Here is a 25,946-nt window from a genome sequence, read left to right on the forward strand (position 1 = left end):
CCTTCTTTCCGCTATCTTCCCCCTCCGCCCCCGCGACCCTCCTCCGCGCTGCTCGAGTTTTTTCCCCGGCCCCGTTGTTGCCGGGTAACGACCAGTCAGCCGGTTGAATCGGAATGCGATTATGATTAATGGATCCTCTATGCAGCGCGGGCGTTACTTAGCCGGCAGAAAAGCCGAGTAAACAATATTAGAGGGAACGCAACAATCGCCCCTCCTCGCCGCGCCAGCGCGTCCTCGATTACCTCGTCCTTTTTTGTCGCGTTCGTTATTTTCTGCTGCTCGCTCGGGAACCACCCCCGGCCAGTGGCCAGTCCCTTCGCGCCCCAACGATGCGCGAGCCACGTGATGAATTAGTTTGCCAGTCCACCGGATGGAACGTCATTATCATCGCTAGTTCCCCGACCCTTCGCTCCGTGCACGGACGACTCTGTCTATTAGTCTACGCCCTGCCTGGGGAAATTATTTTTAATTCCCGGCTACCTCGTCCTTTCGCCGAGGAACGTTCGAGGGAATCGGAGTAATGTTTAGTTTGGAAATGAACGTTTGGTTCGCCGCGATTCAGCTTAGATGGGCGAGTGGTTTCTCGAACGAAACGTATCCCTGGTTACGATACCCTGCGAATTCCGACTTCCGAATGAGGTATCAAGGCGCACGTGCGGGAATTTATGGTGGAGACTCGGCTCCTAAGAAAAAGGAGCGTGAAGGTGGAGTATATATCATCCCCCGGACGGACCTTTTCGACTCCCCCTAAGCACGCCGCGTCACGAACGCGTCGGTATTACGTACTTCGGTCGACGGTGAAACGATGATAATTTTTAGCGCACCGCCGGAAAACGGTCACCGAAGCCCACGCACTTATCATCCGTGCTTCGTGCCGAGCAGATAAGGGAATTCCTTGCGAGCGTTATTTATGAGGTTGCTTAATTACGCGAAAACAAACGTCCGCGGTACGTGCCGTGAGCCGCGACGGTAGGGAGGGAACGCACCCTCGATACTCGTTCCAAGGCTCGGACGAGGGACGGCTGGGTAAACGGTATTGGCGACTCTCGGTCGCCAGTGAAGGGGTTAAATAAACTTGCGAGTTGAAAAGGACAATCCTGGTCCTTCGCTGAAGCTTCGTTCCGTGGATTTATAGTGCAGCGACACTCGACAATGGTTAAACGAAAAGATTGTTGTTCGAGCTAGTCGATTCATGAAGCGATTAATGAGAAGTAGACTTTCATGGAATTGTAGGAAGTTTAGCCGTTAAAGTTCAAACGACGCGGCAGTTAGGAACAAATAAAGAAATGCTAACACTGGCTGTTGTTAGGGCTGCCGGTCAGCTGTCGATCATCCAAAGAGTAAACAAGCGACAGGTGAACGACCGAGAGAGTGAGTGAGAGAGAGTGCGAATTTTATTTCGATGTTCCGTGTGTTGATGCATCATATAAAAATTTAATATTGAATTCTAAATTTTATCATTTCCATGGGTCGAATCAAATGGCGACTGAAAGGTGCCTCTCGAGTGCAAAGGGTTAAAATTAAATCAAAATTATTTTAAACCTTGTTGCGGTTCATTTCAATCCCACAGAATTATATATGCAAAGTAATCAAATACTTCAGCTCCAACATTCGGAAGGATTAGAGATCGCAAATAGAAATGTTTAGGAACAACATGACATTCTACGTTAGAGATTCAGAGAATCAATCCGCTGACAACGATGACTATTATCGAAAGCGAATGGCGAGTATTTGGGGCAACGCTGCAGGGTCCGAGGACGCGCGCGTGTCCCGGTGAATCCGGGGTATGCAGAAATGCGGGCGAAATTGTGGAGTCGGGCGACGTGTGCACTCCAAAGGACCCGGGGGTGTAGACGGCAGAACGAAAATGCGTCGAAACGCGCCGCGGATGAAAGGGCGCGGAATAAAAATGCGGTAAAACGGCGCAGAATGGGAACAGAACAATGCAATGAAGTTAAAACGCACGATGTGTAAAACAAGCGAAAACAGTCGTCAAATTAATTTCGGCCGAATTAAGGTCGGGTTAAATAACGAGCCACGCGGAACAGAGGAAAGTGGCGTAAGCGATTACTATAGAATAAAGACTGCGAACGAGTGGACGAACGGTTTCCAAGGGGTGCACGCCCGGGGCGGGAGGGAATATTAATACCGCTAAAACCGTCCTACATCATCCGACCCCTCGCGTCAAAAGAAAAGTCGCAGCCGGTTCGCAAATTACCGCCGCAAACAAAACTCGTTCGGCGAAGAGCAGTTATCCGAACAAAAACGCGTCCCCATCGGAACGGTGCCCTCTGAAAAGGTGAGAACAAGAGGGGACGGCAAAGTACGGGGGGGGGGGGGGGGGTGAGAGTGTGGCGCAACAGTTCCGAAAGTTTCGCCGCGAAATTTTTCATGGTCCGCATCCGGAACCCTATAAAAGCCCCGCGCAGCGTTTAGTCCTGGCGATGGAAAATGTGCGCGTATCATCCCCCTCTCGTTCCCTCTTACGCCGTCCTTCCGTTTTCTTTTCTACCTCCACTTCTTCTGTTCTCCTCCTTTTTTTTTTTTACGATCGTATAGGCGGACGGTTGTTAGTGTATGGTCGGTGAAGCCGAACGGTGGGAGGGCTGAAAGCATTACCGACGCACGGTCGTTCCGCAGACAACCGAGCAGGGGGTAATTTCGCAAAGAGTAGAAAGACTCGAGAATATTGCGAAAGTTACGGTAGGGGTAGCAGTCGGGAGACGCTGGTCGATGCGGGGGGAGGAGGAGGAAGAGGAAGGGCGGTTCTTTTTCCCTTCCGACAACAGGATGCATACAGAATAGCTTGTACATAACGCTCGAACCGTGGCCCTTCGCCCTCCCGACACCCTCCGACCCTCTTCCCACAATTCTTCCTCCCCCTTTCGGCCCGGCCCCGCGTCCGATTCGCCGGTACGTGCCCGCTCGCTCGCTCCTCGACAAAACAACCCCTTTCGCGCCTACTCCATCACCGCTGCTAACCTATGCATGGAAAGCTACTCGTCGCGGAGGCCTTATAACGCTCGCTGACAAAATGCCCCGGACTAAGCCGGCTCCTGCGCGCCCGGTTCGAACAGCCACTCGGTGAATGAGGTTATCGAGCGGTTAGGGCCGCCGCTGTTTTTCCTACGGTTTTTACGAGTCCGCCGAGGACTCGCGGGTCGAGGCTATCGCGCGGATCGCCCCTCGTCGTTGCTACTTCGCGGAATGAAGCGGAAGGGAGATGATAGGGCTGCCTGGATATTGCGACATTCGAAGCGGAGAATCAAGCAGATTTTGTCGCGTTCTTATAGAAGAGTCTGCGACATTTGTTATCGCGGTAGTATTTAGTAAACTTGAAATACTTAAGGGTTCATCAGACTCCGTCGAAGCCTGCAGTAAACCAATTATTCGACGCTTGAGAGGTTCAACGCGAAGAAACGTCGAGAGCAACTGAAAGAACGAAGCCTCGGCTTCCATCAACGTCTACGCGTTTCCCGATCGTTCGACCGTGTCTCCGGCGACCTGGCAAAGCCCGCAATTTCGTCCCCTCGTAGTTCTCCCCTATCTAGCCTCTACGGTCCCTTCGTCCTCTCGCGCGACTCCCCTTCCCGTTCCTCTCTCTCCCTCCTCGTCGCGGAGATCTCGCTCTAATTCAAAGCGATGCATTGTCGCGGACCCTTCCCGCCGGTGTAGCGAAATAAGGGACACCCCCGAAGGAGCCTCGCGGAAGGAGGAAGCGCGGAGGACGCGAAAGAATGGGCGGAGGGTGGACGCGGCCAGGGCTTTTCAGCGGAGCTGCGCGCTGAAAGTTTTTAAAGACCATCACCCTGGGACGCGCGCCCTTATCCCTCGTCCCCTGTCCCTCCGCAGAATGCCGTGGCTCAACCGTCAACCGCGCAGACACGACGCAAGGGACGAAGGGAACAGGGTCCCGCACAAAAGCGGCGGAACGCACCTGCCGCTGTTCCTCTACGCGCGACCGTGAACGTTCTTTGGGAGAAAGAAGGCGAACGGTGGAGCGCGGACGAGCGGAAGCGGCGCGGAGGGATGGTTTGTAAGGGGTTGCGAGGGGAAAGAGGAGGGAGCGACGAGTCGAGTGAGCCGATCAAGAAGAAATACACGGAGAGGGAAAGCTCGCGGACCGAACGGAAGCCGATTTCGTCGGGGCCGGGGGTGGGCGGAGATACCGTCGGATATTTTCTCTCCTGACTGATACCTCGGAAATAGAATCGCCGGAAAAAAAGCCGACGAGCACGATCAAAGGGAGGCCAACCCGTCTCGACGCGGCTCCAGTTTTTTTCAATGGGGACTCGCGAGATTCTTAAGAGGCAAGCTGCGGATGTTGTTTCTTTTCCCTCGTACTTTCTGTATTCCTCCTCCTCTTCTTCCTGTTTCACGGACGGCTGTGGGGCTCGCGTAAATGGCGCTCTTTAAATCTTTGGCTTGGAAATATTCCCGCGGCCGTCTGTCCGCGCGACGCTTAATCGGCGACTCTTATTCGTTTATTCCCTTGGAAGTACGGAGTGAGTTGTTGTTACCGATCCCGACTTCTGGCGCGGCGACGCGCGGAAACGGGAACTTTACAGTCGAATTCCGGTGTTATTAATAACTCGAATACCGAGTTTCGCTTTCGACGGTTCAACGTTCTCGGAAAAATCCGGAATCTCTCGCGCGGAATCGCGGCCGATGGGAAACCTGACCGGCAGCTGGATCGACGCCATCATCCCGCCCGTGGGACCGCGCCGCGTAATCGATGGAAAGAAACAAACGATCCGCCTGTAGATCCCGCGTCGCGCGCGCTAAATCACCGGGAAAACAACCGGCCCCGAAAACGAAACGAATCGAATCGAATCGAATCGAATGGAATCGGCCGCGGTATCGCGCAGCCGCCACTAAATCAAACTCTCGAATAGCCGAGAAGCTCGGGCCCGGAAGCCGGTCCCGTGAATCACGCGGCGCGGAAGTCCTGAATTCCGCGGCCGATTTTTCGCGGCGGGCGCGCTAATTATCCGCGAAACGTCACCGTCCCGGAATTATCGTGTAGCATTTGCATAACAACCCGGCGGCGGCGTAAGTGCAATCGAAACGAGTGTCATCGAAATATAATGCCCGGGCATTTAATTAATCGCCGCGATTAATCACCGATGGAACGGCGGCCCGCGGCGTCCGTGCTCGATAATTTCGAGCCCCGCGAGCGCGCGCGCGCGCGCTCGAATTACCTCGTCCGTCCCGCTGGCGCGGATTTCTTCGCGGCCCTCGAGCACTCGACGATAATCGCGTTACGGGTACACAAATGCGCTCGAAATTTCATTCCGATCTTGCCGCATCGTCCATCGAACAATCTCGGCCCTTCATCGCGGGTTCATTCTGTACATGCATCGCGGGGAGTGCCTCTCGATTAACGGCGCGATTGGAAAGATCGTTATTCCAGCTTGTAAGTAGAAACGACGGGCAATAACCAGACACGCTTCGCTAATGGAGATTCGAATCGAATAATCGACGGAACAAAGGGAGAATTCTTGTACACCGACTCACCGGTGAAACGTTGCGCGGACTGATCCGCCGTCTAAGATTTTTCCTCTCGCCCCCTCCTCGAATCTCCCGAATCGTCGAGAGTCCCTGCAGCAATTTCGGCGAAGCAATTCCCCGAATATGGCCGAGCCGTCGTACAATGCCTAGTTTAATTACAAAAGAAGAGCTGATTCGACGGAGACAATCGTCCCCTAGGAAAATCCAGCGGATACGGTCGATCGGAGACAAGGGATCTTAAGCTGAGCCAGCGAACCTGGACACCCCCGCCATTATTAAATTACAGACTCCGAGGAGCGCGACGTTCGCCGGCGCTTCCGGTACACTTAAAGTCCCCGCTTCTCATCCGAGACGGCTGCACGCATCCTTTCGGCGCGTAGCTTGTTTAACGAAGTCATTACACGAGAACTTTGTTTACGGAGTAGAACTAAGCTCGCGAGTTACTCGGCGCACGCGCGCTCGAGCGAATTTCTCTGCAGCCGCCGTATAATCGCGGATGCATTTCCCGCGTTTCGTGTCCGCCCGCGATTTATTCCGAGCCGTCGACGAGCCGGGCTCCGCGCAATGCGGGTGGAGGCTTCGTTATTTCCGGTGCCTCCGTTTCGACGGTTAAAACGGCTCGCGGCGATCGAACGATTCGATCGTGTCGATGGTGAAGATTCTTTCAGAGATCAATGGAAACCATTGCTACTTGTCTGGTATCGCGATTCTTTAAACTAGTATTCGATCTGTTATCTCGTGTACAGTAATTGTGTTCAACTCTGAAGTTATCACCGCTCGAAAGCATGAAGAACAGAAAGCAAGGGAGCGTCGTTCAATGGCCGCGCGTTTCAATTAGCTGCCGATAGAAAACGAGAGGCCGCGATCGGCAATAAAGCACCGCCGCGGAATGAACGTGTCACGAATCGTTCCGGCGGCAATAAAAATACCGCTTATGCCAGCAATAATGCGTGGGCCCGGTTGTCGGCGTGTAACGCGCGCGTAATTTCCGCGCAGCCGACGCGACGAAAACGGCGAGATCGATACGAATCCAACGGTGGAGGCTTTCGCTGACGTCCGAACGGGAGAGCCGAACCCCGGCGAAACAATCGTCCGCAGCGACCGCGTCGAAGACCTCCGTAAAACTCGAACGGTACTATGACGAAACACGGCTCCTTTGAGCTCCGCGTAATTACATCGCGTTTCCATGGGCACGGGAACAGGAGAGTTCCATTCGGAAGTGGCAATCGTTGCTCAAGGGAATTCATAGCCCGACCCAAATAACGCCGGAACGAATCAATTAAGAGCGCGCGGCAATTAGAACGGTCTCTTGGTTTCGTCTTCCGCGCGGCGTTTGCCTAATTAACTCAGCCTCCGATCGAATTATCGATTGCCGATATCATACCGTGGAAACGCTCGTGCGTCTCGAACACGTGGTCACCTAAAGAGCCCGCGTTCTCCGTCGCAAAAACTCAAACGACCGCATCGTCTCGACGCGGAGAATCTCGCGAACGTTTTCGTACATTTTCAAACTGTTCGCTCCCGATGAGTTCCACCGTCGAAATGCTACTCTGAATAACAGTCGTACTCGGACCGGTCGCAGTTCCCGAGGAAGCTCGTTGCCGAGACGATTCCTCGAGTGTACGCGACTGCACGAGACCCGAGGCGAGTAACGAGCGGCGTCGCCGGACTCGTGCCTCCGGGAAATCCCTCGAAAGCCGCGTCAACGTTAATCGAAACGGTCTTTTAAGCGGGTCTGGCAACCGGGCCCGACGTCGATTACCCGCGAGATCGAGTTAACGGGGGATACCGTAAGCCGTTCGCGAATGGGGCTTCCGGGCGGGCGGGGAGGGGAGATTAGGGTCGCGTGCGCGGAAACTTTCTCGCCGGGATACGGCCGCCGCCGAGCGTCGTAAGCCGTATTAATAACGACAATAACGCTAATCGTCGCCGTAAACGATAATCGCCCCGGTCGGGGGAGCTTACGTACGCGCCGGTGAACGACGGACGCGCGGAGTCGTCGATACGACCGAGAGCCGCCTGCTTTCCTCGCTCGAGACGCTCGCAACCTGCTCAGACAGCTTGGCGCGAGACTATCGAAGCAGAGGTTAAACTCGGAGGATCGTGGCTCGATTATTAAAAACCTCCGTCGCGTTTGTAGCAGAGATAAAGTTCAACCCTTATCGTCGATCTTGTTGAAGGAAGAAGTATCGGAGTTAAGGGTTGCTCTCATCCCAATTAATTCCGGGCTAATGCCGGTGGCGTGGGAAGAATGCGGCTGGCTTAACGCGGACCACGAATCTATTATTTAAAAAGCCTGAGAGGCGGTTCCGCTACCGCGGAAAATGCATCCCCGGCGCAGACATCGGCACTTGCGCTTTTCCCACTGTCCTCCGTGGGACCCCCGGGATCTTGACTGAAAGAATCTCAATTATTCTTAATCTCGTAATCGCAGTCGACGAACTACCGATGCTTGTTTCAGCCGGGAGGTCTTTGAAGAATCTCTGAAAACCGGGCGGGTAGAGCTACAAAAGCTGTACAACGTCGAGGGATCGTCGAGGTAATTGCCAAAGTAACGACACTTGCGAGGTAAAGTTTCAACGGGGATGACTCTAGAAACCCAGTCATGAAAACGTAGAAACTCCGAGCTCGAGGATCGCCTGACCGTAAAAGGAACTCCGCTAGAAAATCTCCTACCGCCCTAGAGAAGTTCGTCTCGACCCTATTACGTTGCGTGTTACTCGAGAACCATCGCAGTGAATCTCTCGATCGAACGAGGAATCCCAGATCCATGATTTCCCGTGACCCCACCGAAATTTCGGGAACCGTCGCGCCCCTTATCAAGCGGTAACGCGATGTACGAGGGTCGAGACGCGGATCGGTCCAGGTTTTATTACGCGACGGCCGTTCCATCGCGTGATACGAGCCGACGAAACGGCTAAACAAGCGCGGAGGGGGTGGCGGCAGTCGTGTCTGCTAGTATCTCAATATTCCGGTCTTACGTGTACACGCGGTAAAATTCTTCCGACGGGCCCTTCGCCCCGACTTTACGGGCTTCCACACATCGCCGCTTTTGTCCGCCGTCATCCCCCGCCATCCCATCCGCGTCATATCCGCCCGGAGATAAGGCAGAGAGCTTTCATCCCCTGTCCTTCCAGCGCTTTCAGCCGTTCCCGCGCGAGAATACGGGACGTGCAACGCGCCGCCACCCCCGGACTCGCGAATTACGCTTTCTTTCTACCCCGTGAACGCGCCCCGCCGCTTTATCCCGCCATCGCGCGCGTCACGGGAACAAATTTTTTTGATAAACCGCTTCCTACGCCCGCCCCGAATCGATCGTCGATACTCCGCGCCTCGTGTGCCGCCGCGTTTTCTGGGGAAGCGTGTCTTTGATCTTGGATTTCGGGAGCGTTTCTCTTTGCTTCGCTCTCCTGAACATCGACGCGACGATGCTTTGATGTGCATTCACGGAGGATGTCGGATAAAACGATCGGTGCTACTTTTCGGAGTGAATACTTCAATTTCGAGTGTAAAAGTCTAGATTAATAGTACACCGTGTCTCGAGTCCAGGAATCGATGACTCGTAATTCTTTAGGCTGCTGATGGATGATTTCGTGACGGAAGACTTCATTTATCTTCGACGCGCGGGTTGATCCATCCCCCGAGTACGTGTCTCAAAATACGAACCGCAGAATTTCCCAGGATGACGTTGGTACAACGCGAAAACGAATCGACGCGGCTCCATCGCGGAGTTAACCGCCGCCGACGCATCGTCCGTACCCTAACCGCGAGAGGAAAGAAAGGAAACACTCCGCCGCGCTTTATCTCGTTTCATCCGGTGTCTCGTCGCGAGCGCGCGACCTTAATAGACCTTGAACACGAGGCGGAGTTCTTACAGGTGGTTCGTTAACGTTTCCACCCTCGTCACGGTTACCCTTGAGAAACCGACCTCATCAGAGTCACCCCTCGAGGAGGTAAGGCTGCCGAGTGGATCGTACAAAAATAACGCTGGTCCATCCAGTGGCTCTCAGCCTGACAAATGGTCGAATCTTTCTCGGCCCCCTATGGATCCGGCGGCCTCCTTAATTAAGAGAAACCCTTAATAATCAAGCCCGTGACCGGTGACCGTAGCGATCCGCGATACCGAGAACAGGGGAGCTGATAAGGCGGCTGGTTAATGGGAGGGTCAGGGCGTCCGTGTCGCGCGCGGAATTACTCGTTCCCCACTCCCGGAAGGAGCGAGCCGGGAAGCCAGAAATTGCGTCGACCGACGTAGAAAATGACGACACCCACGAGCGTGATTCCCCGTTCTCTTTGTCCTCTTCGTATAAAGAGAAATATATGCCCCAGAATAGAGACGTTCGCGGAAGGAAACTGATCGGATGTCCTCGAGATTAAAATTGAAGCCGCCAACGTAGAAGCTCGAACTTAACGAGCATCGAACAAGGGAGAACGCAGCTTAAAATTGCTTCTAGAATATATGAACAAACGTGTGTCCACTTCTTAACTATCGTAGCTACTTTCGATGCTCGAGCACGAACGATAACCAACGGCACGAGATATTTTTGCGAGAACCAAGCTCCGCGGAACTTTCGCGAACACCGGTGAACGTCGCATCAGCATGTTTCCCGGCGAACGAGACCGTATCTCCCCGGCGAAATGTCTGCAGCTCCTGCAGGAGTTCCGTCGCGACAGGGTGGACGAAAATTCGCGAAGAAACGGAGCCGACTAATATGTAATCCGGTTCCAATATCCTGTCGGATCTCGGCGGCAACCGTGCGTCTTCGTATTTTAGTCCCCGAAGTTCAATCCACTTTCGGACCTTTATCGGACTGCGCCCCCGCGACCGGCTCGATTCGGAAAGTTCGCGGATGCAGGATATTTCGTGTCCCGTGCGGCGAGGGTGGTTTTTGCGCCCGACCGGCCCACCCCCCGTATCGGCGCGGGACGGAAATGCGGACGCCGGCGACTGTGTACGTGCACGTAATTCGGCGCGATTTTAGCGGCGACCTCGGAAATTGGATCCGCGGACTGCATTTCGAGATTGCGTCTCGACGCTGCGCGGAATATTACAGCCCCGCCGCCGCCGCCGCCGCCGCCCTTCGCGGAAACTTTATCGCGGAGATACATCGAGTTTGTTACGATTTCCATCGATTTCCCCGGGAATTAGTCGATTTACGTATTTTAGGAATCGAAACTCCAACGAACTGGGACCTCCTCCCTCGAGAAAATATCGCTCGGCTTTCGCATATTAGACTCGCGGCGATTGGACAATCAATTTTTCGCAGATCGAGAGCGCGAGGAACGAATTTCCTCGCGAGCGAAATAAAGACTCCTGGACCTTTGATTCTAACGAGGTCGTGTGCTCGTACAATTCAATAACAGCAACGCGAACTAGAACACGAAATAAAGTAACGCAATTCCGCGTTCTATCTCGAGGATAATAACAGCCCGAGTGAAATGCAGATTTCGCGTAAATATTTAACTACTCGGGATACGAAGGCCGCTAAGAGTCAACCCGGGAGAACGAATCGCGAGCCGTTCCGCGCGGCAAGTCGCGCGGAAGTATCTCCGTGTCTCTGGGCGCGGGCACGCGACACTATCTCATGTAACATTACCGAAAACAACCCCGCCAGATGTAACGCGCGCCGCTGCGAGGGAAAGCCCCGGCTCGAATTAAGGGGAACGATCCCCGGACAAAGCTGAAGAATCCTCGCGACGAGATACACCTCTGTATTTCCTAATTTCTCTCTGTTCGCAAGAGGGTGGCGTTCAACCGAGAGAAACTTGGAGTTCGGTCGAGTTCATCCGTATGGGGGGTTGATAGCGGACAGAAGGGGGCAGCGCCGGGTAACCAGCCTGGAAGAGAAACGGGGCGCGTTCCCGCGTCGCAGTCGCGACAATTGCATAGTAATTCAGGCCGGTATCACGGCGCGGTAATGCGATGTACACGCGCGAAAATAGAAGGGGCAGAGTGGCCACATTTCTCCCCGGGCGCGGGCGGCGTGCTCGGTCTTCGTGTAATTTACACCCGGCCGGGTACGCATAAGCTCCGTTTATTTTATTTTTGTTGCCACGCTTCGTATTCTCGGCTCGACTTCCGAGCAACCGCCGGCGTACTTTAGTTGATCTTGCAAACTTGCGCGCTCGGTTCCCTGCTCGCTCGCTCGCTCGCTCTCGCCCAACCCCTTGCCCGCCCGATTCCGCAGCTTGTCGTGCTCGCCCGGAGAGCCGGGCAACAACTTTTTGCAAGACGCTGAATTTCCCACTCGAAAACGGAATAACTCCGAACGGGTTCTCTCTCTATCCACCGACCACCCGCGGCGACGCTATTTTCCCTTGTTACTTTCGGTCCTCCATTAAACCGCCCCCCGGAACGATCAATCACGCGGAACGGCCGCGGGAACTGAAACACGAGAGTCCTGTTGCGCGATGGCTTCACCGGGTAACCCACACCGGGTTCTATTATTACCGGCGTCGAGAGCTGTATTGGTTCGGACGGTATTTAGTCGACCGGCTGGCTCAGCTAGACGCTGACTTACCAATTTTGTCTACCGTTGCGGGGCAAACGACCGCTGGAAAGCTGGGTTATTAGTAAAGGAAACGCGATACGCGGAGCACGTTTATCCGCACCTATCGGGAGATGAAAGGATACGTATCGATGGGATACCTCTATGTAACACGTCCGGCGGAGCCCGTCTAACTTCATGATCAAACAGACAATGCCGAGTTTTACCGCGTCGGGGGCTCTGTGTTGCAATCCGGCGGAATAGAGGATACGCTTTGCACGTTCGGTAGCCGGTAACCGGGACGAAGACGTTCAGGCAGAGGAAACACGGTTGGGTCAACAAAGAACAGCGCTAAAGCCAGCCGAGCAATATCTAAATCTCTCTATCTCGCGAGATACGCCGGACCACGAGGCGAGACCGCTCGTCTCCCTAGGAACCGGGTTAATTCTTCTCGGCGAGCGAGACGCGGATCAATTACGAACGCGACGATCGTGCAGCCGAGTTAATTGAATTACGTTCGCGCCAAGAATCGCGGCGAAGACGGGCGGGGTGTCCTGAAGGGACGCAGGCGGGGCTCAAGATGCCGACTGACTGTTTTCGTTGCGCGGAGCGACGGAGTCAACGGTAACCCGAGCAAAGGTCATAAATTAATGCAAAGATAGAGGGAGAGACGTGCTCGGCGCGCGCGACGAGCGTGTTTGGTGACGAGCACGAGAAGGACGGGTCGGAGACTCGAACGGGCTAGTTCACTGCAGTGGGCGGGGGGAGACAAAGCTCGGGGATGCTTTGCGATCCAGAGCCCCTGGATAAATAAGAGCGGCGCTGGAATTTCCTGATGGAAAGGGAGGCGAGCCGGCGAGCGGAGGGGATGGTTCGAGATACTCGGCTACAGTGGGTCGCACGTTGGCTTCGTAATACCGGTCGGATGAAGTGGATAAGCTGTCGGTCGGTTCGGCAATTTCGAGACCCGTCGCCCGGCCTCTCCGCCGCCACCCACTCAGGCACACGTCGAACCGACCCCGACCCGGCCGGGCCTCTTCTCTACACAGCCGTCGATCCAACTTGATCTAACCTAATCATTCGGTAGCACGCGATTCGCCGTCTACGTGTGGCGGCGGCTGCAGGTTCGATTGATTCTTCGGGATTACACGTCGCCGTGTCGGCCCGTCCGACGCCTTATCTTTTTAACGTCGATCTCGAACGTGCTACTCCGCCGGGGCGCGCCAGCGCACGCCGCTCGACTACCGATCCGAGCACTCGTGCACCCGGGAATACCCGGGATTCTTTGTATAAATCGTGCCAGCGCGAACGGGTTTCGCTTTGTTGTGATCTTTCCTCGATAATTTAGGGGTAGTTTCATCACGAGTGTTCGACTGGGAGAGAACTGAAAGGAAATCTAGGCATAATCCGGTTCAGTCGGAGTACTCGAAGCGAGTTCAGGAAACGGGGGTCGGCGATACGATAGAACCAATTCGGGAAGTTACTGTTTGAAATAAGATTCTAGGAGCGGAGGGAGTGAAAAATAAGCCGAATGACGTGGATTCTTCTCATGGGAAACTTCGTTTCCGAGATAATTGACTTCGAAAGTTCGCGGAGGAGGAGCGTGCCGGTGTATCGGGCCGGAAACAACGTGTCATGCACAGACACGTCGGCCGATTCTTATGCAACGTCTCTCCGGGTGTCTCCGAACGCTTCCCGGTTATGATACTTTTCGCGTTATAACGCGCTACTCCGAGTAAAATTAGTATTCCAAAGATATCCCGCGTCCGCGGATGCGCGAAGTTCAATTGGCTAAAAAATTCCCGGCGAAACTGTGCTACCAAGGACACAGACACGAAAGTCTTATCAAGAGGACTGGGCGTAATCGTCGCGAAAACGTGCCGCCAACTTTCAGGATCAAGACAATTGCGTCCAATTAAGAGACCAGCGATAAGAACTTCCCTCGCGGGGCGCGACGTCGTTGTTCCCGGAATTTTTGCGTGGAACCTTCTTCGGAGATTTCGCAAGTTTACCCGCAGATCTACCGTCCACCGACGAACACCCAAAGGAAACCGCCCCCGCGTATATAACTTACACGCCTTACTCGACTCCGCCGTCCTCCCTTCGCTTTTTACGCGTTCACCCTCGCGTTCCCGGGCATATCCACTTTATACACCTTATATATAGATTCCCGAAAACTTCGGGGTTCATAAGTTAGCCCCCCCTCCTCCGAGCAGGGGAAAAAACGAGGAAGATCCGTGAGTGGTCGGGTCTGGGTAAAAGTGATTCGTCCAGGATTATAATCAAGCAAATGGAACCGATCCGATCTCACGGCGGAATGTGATTAAATACCATTAATCCTCAACTCCGTCCTCTAATTCTCCATTTTCAGTTAACACTAGGTCTAACGGACATTCGTCGCGCTGTACTCCACTATCTCCAGCGCGATCGAGAGGACAATTAAAATGCATATTCATGTGATTAAAATGAAATATGCACGAAAACAGAATACTCGTCGGATCGGCGGGCGCGGCGCGTTAATAAATCCGTTCGTTAATAAATTACACCGATAAACGTCGGCTACTGTTCCACTCCGATGAAAAGAGTCCTGAGCTAAATTGCTGGGAGAGCCGGCCGGCCCCTCCGCCGCCGCGTTTCTATTAATTTATGAATAAACGTCGCTCGACCGGCGAGGCGAGGGCTCGCGAGAGGACTGCCGGGAGTGCGCGCTCCGCTCTACCCCGCGCTCGCGTCGCGAACGTTTCCCGCGTCGACAATGAAATCTTGATTGCCGAGTGGTTCTCGCGTTTATTGCGGCCCGTCCGCGTTTCCGCTCGATCACTCCGTCTGCGCGCGACAACGGGGAAAATAAGCAGTCGCGCTCGAACAAATGGGATTGCATTGTCCGAGCACCGACCTCGCCGGAGAATATTCCGCCGGAAAGAAGGGTTTGGAAGCGGTAAACGCGGTTCCCATCGCCGTTGATGAATATGTAGCCGACGCTTAACTAGGAAACGACCTAAACGCGCACTGTTTTCGGAACGCCGCGATTTTCGGGTAGCAAGCGGAGAACGGCGAAGAGTTAGCACAAAGGGTCGCGACCTTTCGCCCGGAAAGCGGCTGGAGATTGAAACAACCTTGTCGCTCGCGATTCTTCGGAGTAATTACGGAAACCTTGGAAATCTGCAGCGCTACAAAGCGACTGGGGCTGCGGAGTTGCTGATTCTTTGGGGACTGAGGATGATCGAGGATGACAGTGGTCCGAGTGAAGAGTCTAGCTTGTTCGGGGCAGGTGAATTGTAATCGCTGCGCAAGAAGGATCGAAGCAGAACGCAACGCTGGTAGACGGGATTCAAAGGAAATCGGTATCAAAGATTGCTCGTGTAATGAGCTTGATGGAACTCGGTTTGGTTACTTTGATTAAGGATACCGGTGAACGGTACTTTTGTTCTTCAAAGACCTTTGCGTTTGATCCCATGGATGATTTATATTCGAACGTGCCACATTTCCACGGTGGACGAGTTTACTCGTCACTTGTAGACGGTTACGTTTGATATTCCTTTATCAGTTTAGCTTCTGATTGAATTTTATTGAGCTATTAGACTGTGCAGTTGCGTTCGTTTGTAATTAACACGTTAATGCCGTGGGGTCATCGGTGACCCAACCAAATCGAATTACTATAATTCGCTCAATTCAACGATTTGAAAAGATTTGTATATTATAGTGTGATATTCAGCTGCATGAGCGCTCAATAATAATAATAATACAATTCAGACGAATGATTTAATGTATTTTCTCCGTTTTGTGTAGTTTGCTCTATGAAATCGTGCGGTATTCAACGTATTAATGAAATATATAGCAGAAATATGAATATTCGTTGAAATTTTATGCGGTGTCGCTCGTTTAAGTCTAATTTCTGCAAAATGTAATTTCGATAGATGTTTCTAGAAGTAGGCTATAGACATGGACGCCATAATGGCGTCCCCAAGCCAAAAAAGGCGCGACAATGAGTACCCTACTGAAGTTTAGAAATTTATGAATATTCAGGCTGAAATTAAGGATAACACTGTCGCTTATATTCCATTTTGTAAATAAACATCTAGAGTTCTGAATTTTCATAACAATTCGTAGTATAGTGAAGGATATTTACAAGAAAATAGCGATAGAAGACGAAGGATATACCGATAGGCGGTTGATGGGGTTATGTTCATTAGCAGCAACATAATTCTTTCTCTCTTAACGTGGCCGTGCACGTTCTGCTTGTTCTTTATACGCCCACAGCTTCAGAAGACTCTTAATTTCAGATGAACACTAAACTTTTACAAAATTTCGAGCTAATTACACGAGAAAAGTTAAAAATTCCGCACACTAACAGCACCACGTCCTTTCACTGAAGAGCAACTTCAATCCTGCGCGCGCATCCAAGATGGCGCGCGCGTCACGTGACACGCAGGCGCGAAGAGTATTTCAAAATCGCCGATTCAAATCGGTTCAAAGCACGTCTCGATACGTTTCATGGTTTATTCTTGAATTCTTCACTTTTATTATATTATTTTCTACAAATACATTAGTGAATAATATAAAAATAATACATTCATACTGTAGACGGTTCGCCCTTTTGCGTGTCGATACTTGGGGGCCTGAGAGATAGTCCAGGCCCATTGACTAATTTATGACCAACGGGACCACCAGGACCTGGTTCACGTACGTCCTCGTCTGAAGAGTTTTCCTTTTCAGAAAAGCAACTGAGGAAAAGCAGTTAGTCGCCGTTCCTCGTTAGAGCCACATCGCGTAATAAATATATTTAACCTGACTATCTATTTCAGTAGACCTACAATACAATACAATTCGTGTGACAATAGATGAAACAACCATGTCGAGCCCTCTTTCACGCAAGGCAACGTTTCGATCGACAATAAGGACTATAATACAGCGCGCAGTAATTAAATTCAGCAAGATTCACCGGAATATCGACATCGCAGTCGAAGGGTTAATAAAACCGTTCTTCCCGTGATCATTTCTTTCGCGGTAATCCAGCAGTTATACGAGTCCCGCGGCGAAATTACCAACTCCCGCGAACATTAATTGAATTCATAAATCCATTGGCGGAGGCTGTCGGGCCGCGCGGGGTCGATAAGCGTTCCAAACGGAGAAAGATCGCGGCACGATAAGGGCGTGGCGTTGCGTCTTCGGTGTCCGCGGGCTCGTCTGACGACGGACGCCGGCGGCGGACGCGGCCACGGCCCGTGAACGCGTTTCACAGCTTAAGGGAAGATTAGCCAACCCTCTCGTAACGATAGGATTTGACCATTGAGGGGGGATTACCGTGGCTGGAAACCATTCGGTGTGGATCCAGCCTTAAGCGTGTTACACAATTACCGGCGGAGAGTCTCCGCGACCGCACGGTCGAGTTACTAAAGGCCCCGGATATCTGGCTCAACGTATTACCCCTAATAAGAACGGAGAGAAACTCCTGTCGATTTCGGCCCGGCGCTCGTAAATAATCCAAGAAATCTAATTACGCTACTATCCCCGGAACCCGGCGGGAGAAGGGGGAACGGGAGGGGACAGGGACGGAGGAACGGTTCCGCTGGAAGGGAACGTCTCGCGCGCCATGTTTACGGAGTATCAATTATTCGCTCAGAGGATCCGACGGCGGACGAGTGTTCTTTAAACGAGATGGATTCGTTTATCTTGAGTGGATCTGAAACGCTTTCTGTCGCAGATTGCCTGGCCAGCTCGACGCGTCTCTGAAAATGTTCTCTTGATCTTGTGCTCGGATGTGCTTTGTGATGTGTCATTCTCGTTATCGATGTAGGTTATTATTTTCTTATTCGTTACTTTGGTTTCGTTTACATTTTATGCTGTGCTATGGAAACGTAATATTATTACCGACGCACTGCAACGGTGAAAGCAGAGAATACTGATAGAAGGATACGTGCAGCATCGAAACCCCGAGTTCTCTCTGTACACATGAATCTTTCCGAGAGGTTTCCTGCGATCCTGAAAGCGGCGGAGTCAGTCCGGTCGATCAAGATAAGGGAAACGATCCGTGCAGCCTTCGTGGGAAGCAAGATCAAGAGAAGTCGAGGCATTCGCGTGGGCAAAACTTACGCGCGTCCTCGACTATTCCAAAGACAGCTGGGCCCCACTTACCTGGAACAGAGAAGGAAGGTGTTACTCGACGCGTGGCTCGAAATAAAAACGCCGGGCCGGCACCGGTTCGCACAATTACGGTAATGACCGGCGGCTCGCCGTTAATATCGAGGCCTTCGCGCCGGATCCGGTGAAAGGAACTATCCGCGCGAGCCGATTCACGCTCGGCGAACGTCCCACGCGAATAATCGCGTGAAACGCGGCGCGCGATAAATCGAATTCTTAACCGTGCCGGACCCCGTGTCACGACGTATCAACTCGTCCCCCCGTGTCAACCCCTTTCGCCTCGGAGCATCGAGTTCGACTCGGGATAGAAATCGGCATTCTCGAATGTTATTCGTGTCTCTTTGTCCCGGAATAAATGAACAGGTAAATAGAAGCTTCGATAACCTAGGAAACTCGACAAAACGAAGATTCCAATTAGCAACAGAAACTCCGGAGAATACGATAATTAACGTTAAACATTTTTCAAAAAGTTCGCCCGGCAAGTTAGTTTCGGGAACAAAATTGTGCGGAGAGGATAAAGAAGATTACCCGAAATTCTATTTCATTATTCCATATTTCTTGCCCAGCTGAACTCGGCGAGCGCGCAAAAAATGACGAAAAAACGGTGGGAAGGCGGAACTGTTCAGAAACTAAGCAGGACAAATCCCCAAACTAGCGCGATACCTTTTTCAGCTCGGGAAACGAGCGGCTAGAGTGGCGAGACGCGGAATGGGTGGAGCCGAGCCGGGCGGAGGGGGTGTGCAATGGCCGGCGCGAGCGGCAGTACGATTAAATTGAAATTAGTTGCGGAACTTTTTAATTGCAGATTCGATAACGCCGCAGGTGAGGCGGGACGCGGTCTGAGGTAGCTACAATTTATACGCGCTTCCCATAGTCCTCTGTTCATTCCTCCCACCAGCCCCGTTTCTCTCGCCTCATCCCCTTTTATATAAAGCGCCGGTTTTTCTTGGTCGCAGAAGCGGCGAGGGACTCGAGCCCGCCTGTCGCTTTACGAATTCAGTGATCCGGAAGTGTGCTTATTATTAAACGGAGACGGTGAATTAACTTCTTACGGGCTCAACGACTCGACGGAGGCTTCCTCGGACGTCCGCCGGTGATAATCCCCGCCGAAGTCGCCGCGGCGACGGTGAATACCGAATGCGAACCCGGTAGGAAGAATCCGAGCCGCTTAATTGATGATACCGAAGAACGGGGACGCGGTTTGTTCGCGGCGACCTGTTCGCCGACCCGATTATTCCCCGGTCCCGCTCGTGATCGCGAATGGAAAATAATTTATTCCGCGGCCGCCTCGGAACGACGCTCCGGATCCTCGCAATGGATTCTGTGACCGTGCAGAGAAGAAATGCATCCCCGGCTCGCTTTGACGAAGCCATTCAACGCGTAAGTGAGAAGTTTCTTGAATATTATCAGCTGTCTCGATTGAGATTCGAGTTAAAATCGCGCAACTGCGGTTCGATCGGCTGAGACGATTTCATCGGTGTTAAAGCGAGAAACAATTAATTCCGGCGAACGTAGAGACGATAGCTGCTCGAGCTTCTCCGCAGGCAGCCCAGTTTTTCGAGCGACTTCGATCCGACTTGAGTTATCAAGGAACTTCGACTTCTCTCCTCGAGAATTTATCGACTAATATCCTCGAGGATGGATGAGAGTGCCGGGGCAAGGGTTACTCCGAATGTAGATCGGTGTTTTCGCGAACGGTTTCTACGTCTTCGTCTTCCCCCGGTGTCTTATTCCAGCGATTCAACCCTTCGCCACGGGGCGCGTACAGGGGGATGAAGGAGGACGACGGAAGATGGCGAGCGAGGAGGGGGAAGGACTCTCGTCGCATTAAGGAATCGAGCGAATCCAGAGGGCGACGCCCATTCCAGAACGACGACGATGCCTTTTTGAGTGGCAATATGGCAGGGAGCTCCGGCAAACGAAAAAGTAAGAGCCACCCTCGCGTCGTTAGGATGCCAGTCGAACCGAATGCCGCCCCCTGCGGCAGACAACCTCACGGGGCCACTTCGGGGAACCTTTACGCCCGCGTTTCGAAGCCGAACCGATCCAAGAACGACGCTCCGACCAGACCGCCGATAAACCGTCGGATCGATCGGACAAGAACATTATGGTCCACTTGTAGATCGACGATTGGGAAATTCGTGTTTCGAGGCCGCTCGAGGAACCCGGCGATTGGGAATTTTCACGAAAATCTCCGGTTCGCCGGATCGTTCCGCGAAAATCGAAATAAAGGGACAGTTCGCGTGATTCTCACTTCTTATTCCACAGTGCAACTGCGCTGGGAAAATTATACGCCAAAGTTCCATCGAAATTTCATCAGGGGTTGAGAAATGTTCCGAAGAAACTTGGGTACAGTTTTTCTTCTTTTTTTTTTCTAAACGACCAGCCCCGACGAACCGAGAATTAAAAACTACATCGCGGAAACGATAACTAACTCCTAGAGGATAACACCGTAACCCGAAGTTTAGTTCGTCGACTTCGAGCCGACAATGGCTAGACCCCGGGCTGCCGGGAAGACAACAATGACCGGGGTGATTAATCGATTCGGTGTTGGCCAATGTAACGAGCAAAGTAGTTGCGCGAACCGAAGCGCGGGGGAGAGATCTCGGGCTGTCGCGGCTAGGAACAATTTAATCCCGCCATAATCGATGTCTTCGGAGGAGCGGCGGGGCGGTGGTAGCGGCCTGTCGCATCGCGACGAGTTGATTTAACGCGCGCAACCCCGGCGAGAGATCAACCCCATCGAGCGCGATTTCACGCAATCACTTAACAGCTAAGGAACTGCATTTTCTCGCCAGCCGGCGCGGGGGAGGGGCGCGTACGTATTCAACGCGACGGAAGCAGTCTTCCGGGCTCGTCTGCGGCGGCGGTTCGCGCGGCGAGGGGGACGAAACGAAAGATTAATCTCGGCTAAGTGCCCGCGGAACGTCTGCGAGCGCGGTCTCATCTCTGCCCGTGGATTTTATTAATCGCGGCAAGGGTTGTAAGCAGCGAATCAAGGGGAAAAGACGGTCGCGGCGAGACAGTCGGGGGATGAAAAGCGAGGAGAGCGAAACACACCGGTCCGGGACGGCCCGCTAAAAGCCCTCTGTCTGTCATCTCCGCCGGAAAATTCGTCTCCGGGACGAGAAACTTTGATCTCCTGTGTGCGCGCAGGCATAAAAACGGTCGCGATAAAAAAAAACAACGGGGGCGCAGACATAAAGCAAACATCGTAAACGCCGGGGCTGGAAGATCGCGCGAACAATATTCCGCACCGGATGGATAGCCGAACGGCGGCGCGAAAGACGGATTGAAGCTCCTCCTCCCCCCCGGCGACCCTCCGACTCGACCTCGCGCCATCGAGCTTTCATTGTCCCGTGAATGGAAAAGTTCGGGCGATAAACTCCTCGAAACTGTCTTCGCTGTAACCGTGCCACCCCGTTGGCTTTCGAGCGGCGCTCAGTTTTAATCTTGGCAAATGATCGCCGGGATGATTCCGGATTCTGCGGATCGTCCCCTTAAATCACGGACATCCGATCGCTTGAACCCGCGACCGTGCGCCCGGATACACGTTCCCATGGATTAATCTGCGAGAGGCCGGACGGGGGATGGAAAGTTTTTATTAACTCCGGGAGGAATCCGCATACCCGTGCTCGCTCGAGAAGACGGGGGTCGTCTTGGAATTATATTTCTGATACCGCTGTAAACAGGCCCGAAAGAAAGAAACTCCAACCCCTGTTCCCAGGGATGTTGCAATTGCGACTCTAATATTTCGGGTTAATCCGAAACGGAATAACATCTCGCGGGGCGAGCGTTCAGCCGCCATTTTCGGGGAGCGGGCGAGCGAAGGCATTCCCGAAGCGAAAGTGAGCGCTCGTTCCATCCGCGGATAAGAAGCCCGCGGTATTTGTTTAGGGCGCGCGTGTTTGCGCGCGCCCGAAACGGACAATGAAGCGCGCGGAAAGAGGATTACGGATGCAGGCTGGAATCCGGCGGAGATGCGCGTAAGTAGATTGATTCGAGACGCGGGGTGAAACCTTACCGAACGCGTCCACGGGAAATAACGGCCGAGTAAATCTGCCTGGCGTTAGGAAGCCCCTGACGGGCATTGAGCAACTGCGCGCGATAAATCAGGGGGTGAGGACACTTAATGAGAGAGGTCCGCTCGGCGGGGGGACGATTCCGGAAATCGAGAAGCTTTATTGCTCGATGTAATCCCATCCACGTTAGACGCTCGCGCGGTAATCTGCAATGAAAAATTGGATTTCATCGAATAAAGGGGCTCTAATCCGGCTGCTTAGAAGCTGGAATCGAGGAACCCGTTCCGAGGGGTGGGTTCCGAAGATCATCTTCTTTTCATGCCTCCAAAAAGTCGACGGGGAAAGTTTCATCGTGAAATACCGAGGATTACGCCGGCCGAACGCAGCCCTTCCGCGGGAAGAGATAAGACCCCGAAGAATACCATCAGCCGCGAGGAAGCCAGCCCCGCTTTTAATATACAGAAACAAAGGGTGGCCGGAGAGGAGCCCTTTGTTCAACACCGACAATTTTTCCAAGACCTCGCGGGCTCAATAACGTCGCCCGTGAAATTCCAAAAATTGTTAATCAACCGCGTTTAATAAAAGAACGCCGGCGCCGGGCGGGGGTTAATTCTCGCCGCGAAGGGCTAATCCGGGGGCCCCGCAAACGTTCGCTTATTCGCCGGCGCGGTGCCAAGCGGCCTGGCTCCCTTCGCCGTGCGACGGTAATACGAGTCGCAATATGTCAGCCGGCAATAAGGGCGGCACCTGTTTTCTATAAGTGGCGTATCCGGTCGCGACGAATCGCCGTTCCCGCTCGCCTCGGACCCGTAACGCGAGCCGGCCCGTAAACGGCGGCGTTTTTCGTTCATTAAGAGGAACGGCGCGAAAAAACCGCGGAACTGCCGGGAAAGGGGCGCGAGGAGGACGAGAGCGGCGGGGGACGGAAGGCGCGCACGTGCGGCCGGGTCGCCGGAATTCGGGGCGAGACCGAGGAAACCGTGAGCAGCGATAAATTTCGAACGCTTAATATACTCGCACGCTGTAACGCCGCGCGCCCCGTGGATTCTATTGCTTTTCCTCCCCGTTTCACCTTTTCCGCGGGACACGAGCGGCGGAGGGAGAGAGGCGGGAGAGATTACGATCTACGAAAAAGGTCAGCGGTTACGATTGCGCCGTATTTGACCCGGCCGCGCACCGAAATCCCGCCGGATGTTGTCCCCGGGGCTCTAATTAAATTTCAGGGGCGAGCCGGAGCCGCGAGAACCGAGTGACCCGTCGTAAGAACGATATTTCTGGCGGAACGGGAACGTTGATTGGATGTATCGGCCGGTCGAATTGGGTTTTTGTCGGTGGCTGTGAAGGTTCGATCGCGGAAATTGTTCTTTCTTCCGTCGGAGAAGAGGGTGTTATCGTGGTTTTCTTCTTGGAGATTATCAGAGACGAGGATCTCTTTTATTTGTTAGTTTGGATAGGATTCAGGGCGGCGCGACGTTCCATGGAACTCGGGAAGATATCTTTCGCTTGAACGGCGCGGGCCATTCGGAAGTATGAATCGCCGAACAACGTTCCCCTTCCGCCGGAATGCTCCGAGTGGCGGTGTGCACGCGTTGAAACTTCGAGCACCACTCGACGCCCGCGCAAATATGTACGCATCGAAATTAACTCGGCAGACAGGTTTTCGAGGCACCCTTGGGCTTCGATTCCTCGCGTCGGCCCGGGAAACGAGATTCCACGGAGGACGTCTCGCGATTCAACGCCTCTCCAAGAACACGAAACTTCCCCAAGTTCCCTCCGAACCAGTGTTTTCACTTTTTAAAGGATTCCCCCGTTGTTCCGTAGATCAAAAGGGAACTTCGAGGAATCCAAGGAACCCTGAGCTGCCCGCGTTCGTTCTTTTTTCACAATGGCCAGTGAGCATGCTCTGAAACGAATACTTTGCACCTTCTCTTTCCTGCCATCAACTACGTTTCCAAGATTCTCTCTATTCCGACATTGTTTGGCTTTCGACGCCAGTTCCACGGTGAACTTTCTCAAGAAACGTCCCGTTGTTCCTCGGTAAAAACCTCGCGATCCCCTAAATAGCTAACTCCGGCGGAGGTGCACGATTAAGGATTCAACGCTTCGAATCAATGTTCAGTTGCAGCGGTTCGCGCAACAGGGTAGCTAAACAAGGTGTCGAAAGCCCGGCCCGTTAATGAAGGGAGCCAAAGAAGCGAAGGCGCCGCAGCCGAGAACCACGCCCGAGCAGTTAATTCAGATTTAAACGTGGCAACGTCGCGGTGTCGGAGGGCAGCCAGCCAGGGGGTGGCGTTAACCCCCGCGAGGAGGATAGCAATTTAATAAACGCATGCTCGACGCGAGGCAGAGGTCCCGCGCGACCTCAAATCCCTTGGCGCGGCGAGACGCGACGCGGTGCGGTGCGGCGCGGTGCGGCGCGGCGCCGAGGAAATTCCAGACCGAGTAGAGCTACTTTCTAATCTCGGATTCAAATTCGAGCTGGCAACCGGAGACCCGTCGCTCGCTCGGTGTCTCCGCCGACCTCACCGAGTAACTACCTGTTTTGCCTGTCAAACGTACCCGGTTAACGAAGCCGGTGCTTTTTGCAACGCCGTTGAAATTTCCTCCCAAGATTCGTATAATTAGGAATTCGGCAATTAACGGACGCGTCTCCGCCGCTCGGTTTCGATCCCCTGCCGAAACTTTTCCCGCCGGCGCTCCCCGCGCGCCCCGTTCAAACGTTTATTCCGCTCCGCCGTGCTCCGCGGCGGAGATCACGTGCCTCTCTCCTACCCCCTTCGTTCCCGTTTGAATCCTGTACAAACGTCTGGCAGGTATACCGAAATTCGCGTAATCTCGAAGAGGGACCACGTGCCCGGAATTCAATCGGCGATCGATCCGGGCCAGAACCGTCGAGTCCGGAATCAAATTTTCCTTTTCGGCTCGCTTTTATCGCGAATACCTCGCGGTGTCAGACCTTCGCGGGAAGGTAACGATATTAAGCAACAAGAGGGGGAGAGATGTAACGGTATCCCGGATCCACGATACCGGTCGGGCACTGATCAATTTCTGGAGAGGATCGAAGAGGGGAGGGTCCGACGTGACGTAGAAATAAATGGGGCCGGCGGGCGGGGTTGATCGAAAAGCGGATCAACCCGTCGCAAAAAGGGGAAGATGACCAGCAATTACCGCGGAGGACCGGCGAACGATGTCGTGGACGTTATAGAGGACAGATGAGGGGTTAGTCATCCGTCTGATAGATAGAGGGTTGATTCAGCTCGGTCCTACGTGCGAGTCCATTAGGCCGATCGAGTCCGACCGTGCGTCCTAACGGACCAATAATAGCCTCGATCGCCTTCAGACACATTGAGATACGCTTACTGGGCACGGCAATGACGTGGACTTAGGTGCTACACTAATCGCCGTGTCGATTATGCTCAAATCTGAATCAATTAGCGTTAACGCCCGGCGGTCTCTTAATGCCAAAGGTTCAGCTCGATTGAGAGTTGTATTAATTGAAGTGCCTAATGGTCTTTCGAAAGTTGCTTAATCACGGAATAATCGTTTCGCTGGAAACCCGATATTCCCGTCGCGTCTATCGCAAAACATTCGTTCCAAAAGATTCGTCCCTTAACGCGTTCAACGGGAGCCGCTAATAAAAACCGACAAAGCGGCCGCCGCGTCATCCCTTCCGCGTCGACGGGCAAAGACTCTTTCACGGATCCTTTCGCTCGGCGCGGGATCGTTTCAATTTCAATGTTGATTACAGTCTAAACATTAATTCTACCATTCCGGGAGGGGCGGA

General features: G+C 53.3%; 1 protein-coding gene and 1 long non-coding RNA gene across 5 annotated transcripts in view; both read right to left on the bottom strand.

The window, feature by feature from the left end:
* LOC143175135 (uncharacterized) overlaps positions 1 to 16,368 on the bottom strand; it is a 72,709-nt gene extending 56,341 nt beyond the window's left edge. The window contains exon 1 of one of the 2 annotated variants that reach the window (XR_012999803.1): positions 16,161 to 16,368. This is a non-coding gene — a long non-coding RNA (uncharacterized LOC143175135). Of the gene's footprint in view, positions 1 to 16,128 lie in introns of both variants that reach the window. The other variant, XR_012999802.1, reaches the window with a different exon arrangement.
* Positions 1 to 25,946, bottom strand: part of Syn1 (Syntrophin-like 1) — a 412,539-nt gene that overhangs the window by 328,329 nt on the left and 58,264 nt on the right. The gene's annotated exons all lie outside the window — the stretch shown is intronic.

Source organism: Nomia melanderi, chromosome 12 (assembly GCF_051020985.1).
Source record: "Nomia melanderi isolate GNS246 chromosome 12, iyNomMela1, whole genome shotgun sequence".
NCBI lineage: Eukaryota > Metazoa > Arthropoda > Insecta > Hymenoptera > Halictidae > Nomia > Nomia melanderi.